Source organism: Bactrocera tryoni, chromosome 1 (assembly GCF_016617805.1).
Source record: "Bactrocera tryoni isolate S06 chromosome 1, CSIRO_BtryS06_freeze2, whole genome shotgun sequence".
In the NCBI taxonomy this organism is placed as follows: domain Eukaryota; kingdom Metazoa; phylum Arthropoda; class Insecta; order Diptera; family Tephritidae; genus Bactrocera; species Bactrocera tryoni.
The window spans coordinates 37,845,039-37,862,857 of NC_052499.1; the positions used below are offsets into that span (position 1 = coordinate 37,845,039).

At 36.6% G+C, this 17,819-nt stretch overlaps 1 protein-coding gene across 1 annotated transcript in view; it reads right to left on the reverse strand.

Moving 5' to 3' along the window:
* The window catches only part of LOC120768318 (cGMP-specific 3',5'-cyclic phosphodiesterase), a 96,865-nt gene that overhangs the window by 23,792 nt on the left and 55,254 nt on the right, over nucleotides 1–17,819 (reverse strand). The window contains exon 2 of the mRNA XM_040094961.1: nucleotides 16,149–16,217. The gene's annotated coding sequence lies outside the window, so the exon portion shown is untranslated. The remainder of the gene's footprint in view (nucleotides 1–16,148; nucleotides 16,218–17,819) is intronic.

Sequence of the window (17,819 nt, forward strand, 5' to 3'; positions counted from 1 at the left end):
TAACTTTTTTAATATTTTGCACAGTTGAAGACGATCTCTCGACCGTCTTTGAATGTTTAGTACTACTCATAGGATTGTGTTTTTGAGAAAACTGAATCAACATTCGCACCGATTTCGCACATGAAATTTGGTTAGAAATACAAAATTTTAGACAAATTCTTTGTTTAATATTTTTATCCAATGTAAAAATCGCAACGCACTACTGAGATATACAGACTTAAGCAGCTGCTGTAAGTAAACTGGTTGATAGATCGCGCTCATACTTGGCACAGTAATTAAGGACAGGCCAACCAACTTAGCAAAATTCCTTTTTTCTTAAAATATCATTTACCCGGGGAATTTAAATTACAATTTCAGGGTACTTTTTTGTCACAATGTTTATAAAATTGCTTATCTCATTCAAGCATTCCCAATGCCTATTTTAATAAAGCTTTGCTAACATCTAGGGGTATTTCTCCGTATTCAATCTTTGCAAATTGCAAGACCATAAAATTTTCGGTTACACCCGAAATCAGTCCAACCTTACTTGTTCCTTTAATGCTTGTTATTTTATCTTTTGTTTTTTCTTCCTTTTTTCATCATCTTCAAAGGCTTCTGCACTAGTCTAATAAAAGCAATTTTAAAAACTTTTTGGAAAAAGTTTGCTCGAGTTAACCATGTTATATTTGCACGCATAACCAGAAAGTGTTAAAATTTCCACCTCACCGTAATTGCTCAAAAACATCTTATCTCAAGCGCGGTGCTCAAGTAAGAAGCAAGCAAGCCAACTTAGCAGATGTCGAAAGCATCGCTGACGTCTTGCAACATATCTAAGCTAAGTTGCACCATAACGCAGCGACGCCCCCGAAACAACAGTTGGGCTCACAACCAAATCCAGCGCAAACAAGAGCACAGCTGAACCCTCAACGAGTTGTCTAGTATTGTTGTAATCCCTCTGTAGACCGCAAACATTCTCCTCTGCTGGTTGTGAGTTTTTGTGCATATTTCCATTTTCCTTTCAAGCCACAATGCATTCAAAGGGGGCGGCAAAAAGGCAACGTGCAAATATGGCCCTCAGTCTGAGCAAACAAACACAGCTTTAAGTCGCCAACTTAAACATCTGCGCGCGGTTCTTTGGGAATTAAATTGTCTTCCACTGCACAGTTCTGTGGAAAAGTTTCAACTACTAGTTGCATTTGACCAAGTAGTCTGCATAAACCTCAAACGTATTTGCTTTGCTGCTGAGAGTAGTATCAACGTTAATAGCAAATGCTTGGTTGACTTGGTTAAATTGTGGTTGCCCAGTGTAGCTGCCAGTATTAGACAAATTGAATTGAAGTTCTTAGTTCGAATTTCTTAAAATTCATTCCAAGACCAAAACACAGTAGTTGTGAACCACTTTAGTATTGGTTTCATTTATATTTAATGTAGCCCCTTTGGTGGGCATTTCGTATGAGTGCCTTATTCTCTGAGGTAGTTATTTATGAAAAAAAAATAATAATTTGGACGTATTCTAACGAGATCACATACACACACTAAGGTGGAAATCGTGGAGAATGTCACAAGGTTGAATCAAAACACAATATGATGACCTTAAAATATTAAAAAGCGAAAAAATATCACGGGAATAGTGACGTAATAAACAGAAAGGAGGCAAAATTCTTTGAGTTCTTCCTTATAGCATTGCATAATCAAAAGTGAAGGTCATAACAGTTCCACGTATTATAAAAATTTTACTATTTTTTAACCAAATTATTATAGAGATTTGAGTGAATTGATATCATTGCTTTCTAAAATGATTTGCGACTATGCGAATATAATATTTTCGAAACAGGAAATTTTCTCATAAAACTAACTATAAAATAAAAACAAGAAAAAACGTTAACTTCGGCCGAAGCTCATATTGTTGTATTTCAACCAATTTTGGATGAAGAATGTGCGGTTTCGCCCGATTACTAAGAGATTTTTGATTCTTCTCAATGTCTTAGTTTTGCACTTTATATTTTTGCGATCGAGAGTATTTATGGGCACCGTAATGTTTCAGACAGTAAGAGATCTGGTGTATATTTTTTTAGTCATACTCATCCTTTCATTTATCTCGGCTAGTTTTCGATGTTACAAACAACCGTTAAGTGAACAGTCGTATAAATATGTATACGTAAACTGTAACCAAATTTCGGCCAATCTACCACTCTTAATGCACCTACAATACTGCAAAAATACGAATTTCAAATTTGTGCACCATTGACATTGATATTATTAAGAGAAACCCAAAATTCTATGACATATTAGCGTTTTCAGATTAACTAGGATTCTTTCTCACTATTTTTATGGAACTTAAGAACTGTTCTTCTCCTACCTCCAGAATAATTTATTTATACCAAAAGTATTATATTTAAATTAAATTCGTATGAAGTTTTTCCAAATATATTTAAGAAGTTATTATTTTATTTTTTATTGCCGACAACGTGATTTAAGTATACGAAGGCTATTAATGAACCCATTCGGTTATGGTAGCTGCTGCAAAGCTCGCACTCTTTTGTCTAAGTCAACACTTGTCACTACTTGTCACACATTATAGTTGACTCGCGCGCACCCACACATCGCCAGTAGTCGTCAAACGCAATCCCATGTATAAAGATGCGCCTGAGTTACGCGGCTTGGCACCTCGTCTCGCATACAAATCTCTCAGCTAAGCTCCCACTTTTAAACGCGTGCGAGAGAGCTCGTTAGTACTGCTAAGTAGCGCGTGAAATAGTGCCAACTGTGCAGTAAAATGGCGCATAAAATAGAGCTGAAAATTAGAAGTTGAAACCTGCAGCGCCTACGATTGCTGGAGCAGAACTTACTGCTTTGTTTTTGTAGCACAGCACCTCACCGTGGTGCGAGGTAATTTGTACTTTTTTGCCTTCATCTACACGGCAAGCGCCAGAGGGATCTTCATCCACGTAAAAGGCATGCTAAATATTCAATTAAGTATTCATTACGCTTCATTAAATGTTTCCGGGAGTTGTACGCCTTCCGGCGCAGCCACTTTGAAGCTATGTTTCTTGAGGTGCGATACATAAGTACGAGTACACAAACAAACACAGCTGTAGGTGTGCTTGTTTGCTATTAGAAGCCGTAAATATTGTGTGTGGTATTTAATTAACCTGTTCATGTGTAAATTTTCTCAATAATTAGTTGGGCATTTATTCGCACGTTAAATATATTGGTTGTTGTAATTATTCAATTTCTCCCTCTGTACATAAATTTAACTTAAGTACAATGAAGACTAGGTAAAGGAGTTTTCTTAATAGCACTTCAGTTCGATTATGCCGGCGATGAGAGTCGTTATCGTTAATTATTGCATTTTTATACCCTGAACAGAGTATATTAAGTTTGCCACAATGTTTGTGGAAGTAAACGTGTTGGAGACCCTATAATATATAAACATCTATAAATGATCACGATCTAATTCGATTTAGCATGTCGATCCGTCCATCTTATTTTATATACGCGAACTACTCTATTAGTTTCTGATATATTGATCTGAAATTTTACACACGTCTTCTTCTCACTCAGAAGCTACATCGGCGAGCTGGATTATAGGTGAGATATAAACTGAACGATCGGAATCGAAAACTCTTTCATTTGACATGATATCTTCCAGATCAAATCACTATAGCATACAAGTATAGTTGCCACACAAACTTATCGTTTAAAATCAAAGTCTTGCAAAGAGTATTTTGTATTTATGAAAGGTGTTTGGCTTGATTGCAACCGAAGTAGTAATTTTTCTTGATTTATTTACAAAAAGACATTCTTAATAAGTAATAATGTAGTAAACATTTTGAAATGTTCGCAGACATTTTTAAAGTTTGAAAAGTGAACTTTCTGAATATGTGATGGTTATTTTTGAGAAACGAAAATTGGTAGGTTAAATTTTAGTTTTAATGAAAAGACGAAAATTCCTATGATAAATGTATGGGAACCAAAAAAAAAACAAAAAAGAGTTGAAAAAAAATAAAAAATTTTTTTTTGAAGCACCCTAACGTACAGAGTTTGAAATTCCGTCCCACAGTTCCTTTATACCGAGTTGTTGACGAGAGCTCTCAGAGAGCAGGACTGCAAACCGGGTAGAAAGTCGTTCGGCTGTCTGTTGTGATTGCAGCTTCTCGACATCGAACCTTCCTTGTGTTTGTTGACGTGCGTTTTTTGCTGCACAGAGGCGGGTGCGAATCTTGGCTGCAACAAGATATAGGCGGTACAAAGTCACCCGGAAACTCGAAAATCAATACATACATTAGGTATGTATATGGATGCTAAAGAAAGTATTAACTCGATTCAACCCATTTTTGATATACAGACATTCCTGGGTCCAAATATTCGGTACCTATGGGTTTGGACAGTTTCTGTTGGATTTGAACAATTTTTGGTCATAAGGTGGCACATACTAAAGGCATTATTCACACAAAGTTGTATCCCGTTATATTAATTACTTTTTGATTTGTGTCCTGGAAAGTGAAAGAATCTAGTGCAAAATGTGTTATATGGGAAATAAGCGTAGTTGTAGCCCGATTTCGCCCATTTGCTCTGTAATATAGGAATATGACAAAAATGTAATTTACAAAATTTTGTTGAAATCGGTCGGGGTTTCACCAAAAAATGGGCGGTGCTCATCGTCCAATTTTCACTCGGGCTCCTATAAAACCCTCTTATATCTCTTCGGAGATTTATTGCGCTTTTAGTCGTTTTTATTAGTACCGTTATATGTCGAGTGAGCGAGGTTAATGTTCGATTATATCCATTTTTATACTGTCGACAGAAGCTTTTATAATATTCGTTCTCAGCAAATTTGGTTTTTGTAGCTTAAGTGGTTTAGGAGATATATGCATTAAACTTATTAGAGAGCGGGGTTTCGCCCACTTTCCTAAAATGTTTTTCCCACGGGTGCCCCTTGCCACTGCTATCCCCTGTCCACTGTAAGATTTGGTGTGGCAGTGGTCCGATTACGCCCATCTACGAAGATGTCAAATTTCATCAAGATATCTAAATTTTTAGTTAAGTTACAGGATGCACGGACGGACGGACAGACAGACAGTCAACCGGATTTCAACTTTTCTCGTCACCCTGATCATTTACATATAGTATATACAACCCTATACCTATCTCGCTTAGTTTTAGGTGATATGTACAACCGTTAGGTAGACAAAACTACATGTTATACTCTGTAGCAACTGGTTGCGAGAGTATAAATATTAGGGACGAATAAACTCCAACCACTCTTTTCCCACACATTTATTATGTATTCCGCAACTAGAAGAACTCTTTCAAAAAATATGTTAATAGGAGAAAAGCTTCTCAATTTTATTCACGTCTCCTCCAGCTAGTTTTGATAGTAATTCTCTGAAAGCTGTGAAAATTCTGAAATAATCAACGGCGTCTGTAAGAGGATTAATGTTGCAAGAAAAAACGGCAAAGCAAAACAATAAGCAGGCAAGTTGAGTTGCAGCAAAAAGCGGGAGGTATGAATACTATGTTGCACTGAGTTTTGCAAGCTTAATGAAGTAACGCAATTAAAATGAGCTAAGTGCAATCAGAGGAAGCTGAAGAAAACACACAATGTTGGCAGAAAAATTGTGATAAATTGCCATACATAAGTATGTATACGCACAGACGTTTTATATGTAGGAATAAAAGTAATTGAATATCTTTATAGCTTCTCTCTTGTTTTCCAGCGCCTTTAACATGCAACAAGCGCCAGACAGCCAGACAGACACTTCGCAGGAGAAGACATAACAATAAGCCAAACAACGAGGCTGCGCATTTGAATGAGGTTAAGTTCACTTCTGATCTGTTCACATCTGTTAGGCCCTCAATTTTGCAAGCTATCAGTGGACTTGCAGTGTGATATAGAATTTTGTGGGCCGTAAGCCCCAAGAGTTTAAGAGAGCTCTATATAAATCTAATGAAATTATTCTAAATGGAATTAGTATTTATTTTCTGAGATAGATCGTCCTTTCTCCTAAGAAGTTGCAAATTCGCCGAAAATGCCGATATCGGACCACTGTAGTATATAGCTGTCATACAATCTTCACGATCGGAATCAAGTGCTTGTACTTTTTCAAACTAAAAATTAGCGTGAGTGGTCTGGATCAATATCGCTTCATAGAAACAATTTGGCAATGGAGTTGGCACCGCTCACCTTTGGATGATGTCCTACATACCTGTATTAGGAATTACATAATGAGCCTTGAGCAAATTTTATGCGTAATATTATTTTCTCATATCACGTTGTGAATATGGGCAAAATCGAGTTAAAACCACGCCTACTTTCCGTATATCAAAATTTCAAAGATTATTCGCTTTACAGTAAATAAATCGAGACCATAATGTAGAAGAAGTAATCAGGAATTACATAATGAGCCTTGAGCAAATTTTATGCGTAATATTATTTTCTCATATCACGTTGTGAATATGGGCAAAATCGGATTGAAACCACGCCTACTTTCCGTATATCAAAATTTCAAAGATTATTCGCTTTGCAGTAAATAAATCGAGACCATAATGTAGAAGAAGTAAATCAAAAACAGTCGACGATAATTTGAAGACATATTATTTGGCTTAATGTTGTAAATCTTCCATGGTTACTGTACATAAGCTTCAATTACTATAATTCCGTCACAATCGTCTACGAGTTCAACACCATATGACAAACATAACACAATTTAACTAAGAATATCGCGAATATTATGCTAGAAAGTCATAAGAATTGTATAGAGCAGCCATTTAAGCAACAATTTTTAGTTCGCATTCATATAGCCGTATATTTCTGCTGGTTGATGTCATTTTTTAGTTTGAATACCCATTTGTCCTCTCACTCACATACTCTTTTACTTATTACGTGAACACATATGCATATAACATATAAGTATATACTTATGTACATGTAACCGTTTACAAAGTGCCAACGGACTATAATATTTATCTGAGTGCCTAATGACCACAGCGACTTTGGATCCAAGCGCGGTTAAGTCAACACAGGCGAATTTATTTCTGCTGCTACACAATGCGTGTATTTCTTTTTAGTTTATTGCATATTTGGGATTGCAAGCCATGTCCCCAGCGAACTGTTGGGATACAACACGCAAGCGGATGACGAATCCACAACAGGATGTGTACAACAGCAAAGAACGCCACAATTGGACTCGAATATTCCTATAGAAATAGCTATGGTGTCATTTTTGTTTCACATATATTAACATTTGTTTGTTGGCAAATAATGCAGAAGTTATTGTCTGCCTGAGAAATTATATATCCACATGCTTCACAAGGGAATTTTTAGTGCGAAATTAGCTCGAAAGAAAATTTATGTATGTATGTATGTAGACTGATATGTAAAAAAGACAGTGACTGTAAAATTTAATGGCATTTACTTAAATTAATATAACACGAGTTTATTCTTAGATCAAGTATTCTCTGCTTAGCCAAAAAACATCCGTTTAAATTCGAGCTAAATGGAGAAGGCGAAACGTCCCTCCCCAGGGTTGTGCGGAAAGTTTGGGACCCGCCACTTAAAAAAACACCACCAATGAAAATCAATACAACCTACGATGAGAGACCCCCTTTTTGATCATCTTGTAGAACCCCCAAAGGTGATCTAGTCACTGATGCCCAGAGCAGAGTTAAATTATGGAGGGAACACTTCTCCAGCCTGCTGAATGGCAGTGAACGCACAACACCAGGAGAAGGAGAACCCGATTCCCCAATCGATAGCGATGGAGCAGACGTTTCATTACCCGACCATGAAGAAGTTCGAATAGCAATTGCCCGCCTGAAGAACAACAAAGCGGCAGGGGCCGACGGATTGCCGGCCGAGTTATTCAAACACGGCGGCGAAGAACAGATAGGGAGCATGCATCAGCTTCTTTGTAAAATATGGTCGGACGAAAGCTTGCCCAACGATTGGAATTTAAGTGTGCTATGCCCAATCCATAAAAAAGGAGACCCCACAATCTGCACCAACTACCGTGGGATTAGCCTCCTCAACATCGCATATAAGGTTCTATCGAGCGTATTGTGTGAAAGATTAAAGCCCACCGTCAACAAACTGATTGGACCTTATCGGTGTGGCTTCCAGACCTGAAAAATCAACAACCGACCAGATATTCACCATGCGCCAAATCTTGGAAAAGAAAGACCCGTGAAAGGAGAATCGACACACACCACCTCTTCGTCGATTTCAAAGCTGCTTTCGACAGCACGAAAAGGAGCTGCCTTTATGCCGCGATGTCTGAATTTGGTATCCCCGCAAAACTAATACGGCTGTGTAAGCTGACGTTGAGCAACACCAAAAGCTCCGTCAGAATCGGGAAGGACCTCTCCGAGCCGTTCGATACCAAACGAGGTTTCAGACAAGGCGATTCCCTATCGTGCGATTTTTTCAACCTGCTTCTGGAGAAAATAGTTCGAGCTGCAGAACTAAATAGAGAAGGTACCATCTTCTATAAGAGTGTACAGCTGCTGGCATATGCCGATGATATTGATATCATTGGCCTCAATAACCGCGCCGTTAGTTCTGCATTCTCTAGACTGGATAAGGAAGCAAAGCAAATGGATCTGGTGGTGAACGAGGGCAAGACGAAATATCTCCTGTCATCAAACAAACAGTCGTCGCACTCGCCACTTGGTTTTCAGGTCACTTTTGACAGTCATAACTTCGAAGTCGTAGATAATTTCGTCTATCTTGGAAACAGCATCAACACTAACAACAACCACCAACGCTGACTAGGTCATGCCGTCCGTATGGATGAAAACACTCCGGCTCTGAAACCTCCGTCCCCGCCGGTGGAAGCAGAGGAAGAGGAAGACCGACACTTTGGCTGCACTGGTATCTCGAATTTGGGCCAAATCGCGGAAAGAAATAAGGACTGGCGCGCTTTTGTTAATTCGACTATAACCGCGTAAACTGTGTCTTCGGCAGTAAAGAAGAAGAATCACAGAAATAAGTGAAATTCAGTTTTGATACTTGCGTAACAGTAAGCTTTCAATATTATCGCTTTGGTTGTAGGTCCAGCTTATATACGTTCCTTACACAAAGTATTTGTTTTGTAGAAAACCCATCTATTTTAATGATACTAGTATGGTGTTAAAGCCCTAACAATCATGCATAAGTTTTACGTAAAGTGATAATCCTTTCACAAAATAGAGAAAAACAGTTGCTTTCAATTCAACATTCAGTTAAACAAAAAAAATTTTCTCACATCTTTGGATTTTAACTAATTTAACTCCAAGCCTGTCTATGATAAGCAGCTTTTATGTGGATACACATGTGCTCGTTCTCATCCTTATTTCAAGTATTTTATTTCCGTTTTGCTTTATTTCCTCTCCACTTTTTCTATCTTGGCTTCACAATTTCACTGATTACAGCTTGATAAGATAAATTGATAAACATTTCCGACATTATTGTCTTACATTTTTTCGGTTCCATTGCGTCCCGTACATAAAGTGCATTAGTTCTCATAAAGCACAAAGACTTAATCCCCAATGACTGGCAGCTAAGTCAGCGAAATTAATTGTCAAAAAATAAAGGAAAATATTTAACGCGTTTTATAGCTAGGGATGCTTGCTTTCCTACATAAATTGAGTTATTAAATAACTGTAAAAATGTATGAGTGTATGAGCGGCATTAACACAAACAAACAGCAATGTTTGCACTCGACACACCCCTGCTGGGAGCTCGGCGTGCCAAAATTTAATTACGGTTAATTAAATTCTTAATAATACAAAATATGCATGAATGGAGATAAACTAAGACCAAAGAAAAAGGGAAAAACAACATACTTCCATACTTTGTAGCTCAAATAAAAAACCAATATGCTTCATAATATATGAATAATAATAAGCAAGTATGTTCAGTGTTGAAAAGCTCCAAATCAACTTTAATGTATTAATAATATGATATATGCAATACACGTGCATAATTATCTGTGTGTGTCGCTAAATAATGTATAGTAATATACGATCGTTGGTGTTGCCTCAAAAATATTTTAACTCTCTTGTAACATGTTGCTAAAGAGTATAATAGTTTTGTTCACCTAATGGTTGTTTGCATCGCATAAAACTCATCGAGATAAATATAAGGTTATATGTAAGTATAGTTGATCAGGATGAAGAGGCGAGTTGAAATCCGGATGTCTGAGTGTCCGTCCGTCCGTCTGTGCACGACTTAACTTGAGTGTCACAGTGACAACGAGTACATCTAAATTTTTACACGCGAGATCATAAGAGAGGCCCTTATAGGAGCTGCTGACATAACTTGACGATGGACGTGGAACCGCCCACATTTACGTGAAAAGTCGTATGTCTGACTTCAACAAAATGAAGTAAATTGCATAATTTCGGTATCCTTATAGTACAGTGCGAAAAATCAAACTGCAACCACTTTCCAGTATTCCAATTATGTAGCAATGCATGTATCGAATTTTACTTTTAAAGTGTGCCAGCTTATGACCAAAAAGCATCCATATCGAACCAAAACTGTTTAAGCTCCCAGGTACCCAATATATGGATGTCAGTTCTTATAGTGATCTTTTTATCGAAAATATGGGTTAGTCTCTCAGATGTATTATAGAGACTCAGAGATAATCCTTAGATGCTAATAATATGTCAGTGTGCAAATACTGGGTTGAATCGGATTAATAATTCTCTAAGTCTACAAATACCCAATAAAAATTTGCGAATTTCCGGTGAACTTTATACCGGATTGGCCAATATAATATGTGGGTTATATTAATGAAATCGAGTGCACCTGTTTTTCTAACAACAGCCCATCTCTGTGCCCAAAATGGATAAAATTGAGTGACAGCTTATCCTAGCCCAAGTGTTATTAAAGATTTTCAAACATCTGATTGACTTGATGGTATGTGAATTGCCTAATGAAACTTAGAGGACATCTTCTCTATTATTAAGATGTAGTAATACTAAAGAAAATATAATTGGGTGAATACTACACTATCTCTCATATACCAAATAAAAGGATTTCCAACTTTCGGCTGGCCTTATACTATATATTACATATTGACCGATATATGTAAGATATCTTAGCAAAATTAAATGAACGTATAACATTGCATATTAGGGTGGGTCGATTCCGGACTTTTTTCGATTCGGGATTTCTGAGAGTGCGGTACTTCCTGATTCCAATGCAACTTTTTGTTTTGAGATCGGATTCTCATCTCATCTTCAACCGCAACTCCGGCCTTGAAATTTCGGAAATTCGCCTAAAATCGTGAAATTGTCTACCTAGCGCCTGAGGTACGCATCTCATGGCAAAATGTATAAAACAAAAGTTATTTGTCACGTCATTTGCTACCGAAATGGTATATGTGATCATGGCCGTAGGGCGAACCGTTCCCGAGATATGAGCGAAAAGGCGGCGCGCCACAGCGCAAGGTGAAAATTGTTGCAGCTCTCAGCTAACCTGTATTGGTCACCCCGAACCCACCGCGTGGAGGTGGCTGCTCTTCGGGTTCCTCCCAATAACAGCTTCTGATATTTTATATTTGTATTTCAGGCGCTAGGTAGACAATTTCACGATTTTAGGCGAATTTCCGAAATTTCAAGGCCGGAGTTGGGGTTGAAGATGCAATCCGATCTCAAAACAAAAGGTTGCATTGGAATCAGGAAGTACTAAGGCAACTTTTCCGCACTATTAGAAATCCCGAATCGAAAAAAGTCCGGAATCGACCCACCCTATTGCATATTTCTCCGTTTTTGAGCCTTTCAAAATGTAAGACTGTAAAATGTTCGGTTACACCTGAACTTAGCTCTTCTTTACTTGCTTATATTAGTATAGACATATACCACATAATTGCTTTGCACCAAAAGGTCACTCAATTACAATAACCCTATAATTTTAATATACATGACATAGATATATGATAATCGTGTGGAATTATTTGAAATTTTATTGATTTATAATGACTTTTGCCAGGGATCTGTGAATGGCTACACTTGTGTCCTTTTACAGCCATGTGTAGCCGGCACAAGGTTTGACTGTGGGTGTAAATTTTATTCATTTGCGTGTATGTTAATTGTAATTTGATGTCTTAAAGTCGTAAAAATATTTTAAGAACGGTAATTTTTATTGCTTGTGCTTTCATTTAGTGAATATTAAAATTTTGTTATGTAATGCAATCAATAATTTTGAGGTTTTCGAAGGACCTTTTCTTATGCTTGCGATAGCTTTCTGACCACTTGAGACTTATGGTTGATGTACTCATTCATAGTTGCCATACAGTGGACAATTAAATATATATATAAACGGTCAGCATGAAGAGAACGATCGATATTTAAGAGAAACATAAACAATAGCATTACTCAAAGTGTTTCCCATATGAAACTAAGTACATATATCCATTTTCCTTTTTTTGGGAAGTTTTGTATTTAACCCGAAAAGAACTGCGCCGGTTTGGCGGCCAAAAATTATCGATCCTCTATGAACCTTATTCCATTGAGGGCCTTTTACATCGGTCGGAGCAAAGAGTGATCAGAAAATTATCAGTGTCTAGTCGCAAGTTCTGTCCGTTTTTCGGCAATTAATCGCTTTAAGTTGAGTGGCTGAGTTGTTGTCGGTAGCAATGGTTTCCCTGGATTTTGGAAGGTCACAATGCAGGACCCTCTTGGCATCCTACCTATCAGAAATAACTTGGCTTCAATGATATTCGGCTTTACCACTAATTTGGTGCTTATGTAAGGTTTGAAAAATGATTTAGTGCACTTATAGTTGGCATAACGGATCCATTTTTTATTACTAGTTCCAACCCAATCCAAAAACGACTCCTTTTTATAGTGTTCAAACAGTATTTCTGACAATAAAATAGTGTTTCAACGCCTCTTGGCTCCAATTCATATGACACTCTATTTCCTTGCTTTTGAAAGTATTCAGCTACTTTAAACGTTTTGAAATGCCTACTCTATGATTACCACATATTTTGCGAGTTTTTCTTGGGTTTGGAAACAATCTTCAACTAGTAATGTTTCCAGTTACGCATCTTCAATTTTTTCTGATCCAGAACGTTCTTCGAAATTAAATCGCTAGAGCATATTCACCATAAACTTACATCAAAATACGATGACTTTCGACTGAGGTTTCATTCATATTTATTAAGTAATGAAGAAAACTCCCTGGGAAAAATACAAAAAAATTTCAAGTACATTTATTTGAGTGCAAAAATTATTAGAGTTAATGCTTCAAATGAATGGGATGTACTGAAAAAGACGCACAAGGACTTCTTTTTAAAAGAGAACTACTCTCAATTGCTGTATTTGTAAAAAATGATAAATTCTATTAGAATAAGCGTTAAAAGAATATAGTTATTAGATCAAGAAAAAATAAAATATATTTAAAGAAAAATTGTCACTTATTATATAAGCCGTCATCGAAAAAATGGTCGTTGAAAAGAGCGAGTGACCCAAAACATTAATGGTGCACTTGGCCATGTCACTCGGTTGACATTTCAAGCGTTTGTCTGAAAAAGGACAATAGGCATGCAGAAACAATTGCTGGCGTGGACAAATGCCATTTTCGGATGTCTACTTTTGGGCAGCGAGCACGTGCCGACTACACTGAGCATTGAGGATTTTTGTGCCGAGCTAACTTTTACATGTTGACCTCTTTGTGGGATTTGCTTTTTTATTTTGCATTTTTATCTTTATTGTGCCCACTCAAAAAGTGCCTTCGGCGAAATTGTGGTGGATGCAAATTAACTTGTAACAGTTTCATGGTCACTCATTATTTAAATTGTTTTAAAGTGTCCACTCAAGTTGGTTGCCGCCTTCCTCTTGTACTTGGACACAGTAAATTGGTTTACCAAATGGCAAACCTATGATTTTATTTATTTTAGGGTAGTCGACACTTTACTAAATATGTTAAATGACGGCAAATTTAAATTTTTAGTTCATTTTGGCACAACAATTATAAGCGTTGAAGTAGGACATAATCGTGTGTGCTTGAGTTTATGTACATATATTATGACTGTAAACTGTGTTGATTTTTAGTGAGAACAAATTGGTATCTAATATCAAACGAAAAAAATAAAGAAGCAAGGAAGGTGGAATTACGGCACTGCCGATTATGATCAATACGTTTTCAAATCCCCTTTGAGGCCGGTAAAAACGAAATTCGACATTTCTGGTAGTTCTGGATTACATTTAATTGTATTCAAGGTAAAGCACAAGGAACAATTAAAACAGTTCTTTAAAAACTATCCTCGGAAGGCAATAATATTGTATTATATAATTATAACTTATAAATAGAAAATATCCGAGTTTATTAAGCTTTCATTCCTTTTTTAATTATTGAGTTTTTTTTTGTAATTATTAAACGATTTCATCTTCAGTCAAATTTATACTTTTGTGAATGTTCAAGGAAGCAAGACCATTGAGACGCTCTTGTCCCATCATGTTTATAAGATAACTTTTGATTCTTCTTAAAGTCGAAAACGATCGTACTGGAGCTACTTTTGTTACAAGCAATGCTATGAAAATACTGTTTAAATTTTCAAATGTTTTCACGTTTCCAATCCAAAATGAAAAGTTGAAGTCGTTGATACAAATTCTCTACGGTTGAAATTGCTATTTATAAATTTCCAAAATACCAATAAAAGAGAATGCAATATGGAGCTTTTCTTTTAGAGATTTCAATGAACTGACATCACTGTTATGCCTATAGATAAATCGTGCACTTAAACCAATTGCTTTTAGTTAAAGCGGTTATCCATTTATCTCTAGTTTTAGAATTATTTATTGCATCTCGAGGTATATATTCGTAATTCTTAATAATTATATTCAACTATTTTATTCAAATTATTTTACGTATTATTCGTACCTAGAAAAAACAAGAAAACACGTTAACTTCGGCTGCACCGAAGCTAATATACCCTTCACAGGAGCGTTTCTTTTAGTAAGTATGTGTTCAGTTTGTATGGAAGCTATATGCTATAGTAATCCGATCTGAACAATTTTTTCAGAGATTATATTATTACCTTAAGCAGTAGTCCATGTCAAATTTCGTGAAGATACCACGTCAAATGCGACAGTTTTCCATACAAGAACTTGATTCCGATCGTTCGGTTTGTATGGCAGCTATATGCTATAGTTAACCGGTCTAATGTACAGAGTTATGGGACCAATATCTTAATTAGTTTAAGAAGCAACGTAAGTAGAACAACAGAAGCTTAAAATGAGGCAGAGAAATTGCAAATGCAAAGCGAAATGTATCTGAAAGTGTGAGCCTAATAAGATATCTCGTTACTTATGAAATATTTAAAGTTTTGGTATTTATCAAAAAGAGAGTTGCACAATATTTTTCACAAAAATCCGGAACGAAAATTGTCAGCTATAGAAACCTTTAATACAATTCAAGAAGAATTTAAAAATCAACTTTCCCTCATATTTTCTCAGCAATTCGCCCATTTAAGATAAAAAATTATCGCTGCCTGCAATAAGAACTTCTCTGTAGTGGTATTAAATTAGTTTGCGTCGTTTTTCACCTTCTTCTGGTGACAGCAAGTTTAACAACTATTTTCTTGCTAAACTCATTAGGCGCGCTGCACAAATATCGCGCAGCAAATTGACTTAATAGAAATGCTGGCACGTAATTAAAACTTGTTATGATTATGCAGCTCTAGTGGCCGCCATAGCTTAGACTTTCGCGCTAAAGAGCAAAGTAAAGAAGAAGTGTATAACTTTATCATGAAAAAGGAGACGACTGCGCTATTAAATGACAATACGTTTAATGGAGGCTTAGCAGCAGAGTGGGCTAAGAAGAATACTGCATATTTGATTTGGCACAGGAAACACCTGTATATTTGATGAACTTTCTTAGGAAACTTTCTAGGAATTTTGTCTAATCGTATATTAAACAGCTCAAAGTTTATACATTTCATTGTTTCTTTAAAAATGTATTGCAACAAATATGCACTATTATGCCTAAGAAAGAAAGCAATGCAAGTGTGCGAGTTCATATATTTTAAGACAACAGCTTTTTCCATTATTCGGGCTTTTAGAGCGGTACAGTAATATAATTTTAAACACTAATTTTAACCTTTTATATTAAACTCGCTCCATCTAATCGAAAGCTTTTTAAGTACAAATTTTTCGGCAATAACAAATCATTAACTTACCTTGTAAAGACTTCGTGCGCTCAGTGTTGCTGTCTGTTTACGGCGGCATTGATTACAACGTCAACGAATCTATGAAGGAATTAAGCAGAAAATAACAAATTAAATCAATGCCGGCAAGAAAAGTACGCTAAGTGAAAACTGAAACGAGCGACACGCGTTGACGTTAGAAACACCCTAAATCACCGTTGATGTGCGCCACGTCGTATACGCAACCTAAATAATCTATGTATAAGCCACAACAAATAAAATACAGTGTGCGGCCACCTTAACCACGCACCCCTCTCGGTCGTATAGCGCAAACTAGTTGTGGCTGCCGAGTTCGTTGCCAACTGCGAACGCAAAGGAAATTAAATTAGGGCAAAATAAACCCTTCACATGGCTTAAGCCAAATTTGTCGTATATTTAATATGATTTACTTGAAACCTAACCTCACTTAAAGAGAGCAGGAACTTTATAGCGCTGCATTGGTAACGCAAAATTTCGGCCTTAAACTGTCAATGTTACATGCACCGAACGATGATTGTTATTATTATTATGTGCCATTATTAGTATTAATCCAACAAACGAATTTATTTGCTACCCAAACAGCTGGCATAAAACAAAAGTGTGTGACAGAAAGTATCACCAGTGCTATTGGGGCGTGTGTTGCGGCAGAGGCATGTTTTCACAACAACAAGAAAGTATGCCGCAACATGGCAGTCAATCCGCAGCAACTAACAAGGACAATGAATGTCAATTACCTACTTCGGTATACTTACTGGTATATAAATTTGATTTTGTGTACAAACTGATTTTGGCAAAGTTCTATGTGTGCTAGTAAATAATTGCTCTTGCGGAGTAGCAGTTGCCAGTACGTGAGAAACTGTTTATTTTGGGTGGGAGTATGTGGTGAGTATACGTACATACATACATATGTATATTATATCAGGTTCAGGCTTGCTGTTGTGCCTGCTGAGTGCGACGGTTATTTTGTTATGAATTTGTTAGCGAATTGCATATAAATTAGTTCCAGAAAATATTATTTTGATTTTCCACATATGTTATGTAATCCATGAATTGTAATATATAGCTTGCTACCAAAGTTAGGCCAAATATAATACTCATTAGTGTGCAGCGAACTTAAAAAGCTGAATTAGACACGTCAGTAGTTAATTAATACTTCGAAAAATCATAATTTTCTTCTCATATATCAAAAGAAGTTACTAAATTATATATATATATATGTATATATATTATATTCTCACATATAAGGTATGTATTTTAGAAATTTAGAAGGATTTATTAAAAATGTATAGCCCGTTCAAATGTCTTTGAGCATACACGTCATTGAATATGCTGAGACAATACTAACCATACAGACATAAAAAACATATACAATTATTTTCATTTACATTGCATTTTACGCATGATTACATAAATAAACGTATCTTCTTCATCTTCTTTATTGGCGTTGACACCGCTTACGCGATAATAGCCGAGTTATAACAGCGCGCCAGTCGTTTCTTCTTTTCGCTACGTGGCGCCAATTGGATATTCCAAGCAAAGCCAGGTCCTTCCCCACCTGGTCCTTCCAACGGAGGGGAGGTCTTCCTCTTCCTCTGCTTCCCCCGGCGGGTACTGCGTCGAATACTTTCAGAGCTGGAGAGTTTTCGTCCATTCGGACAACATGAC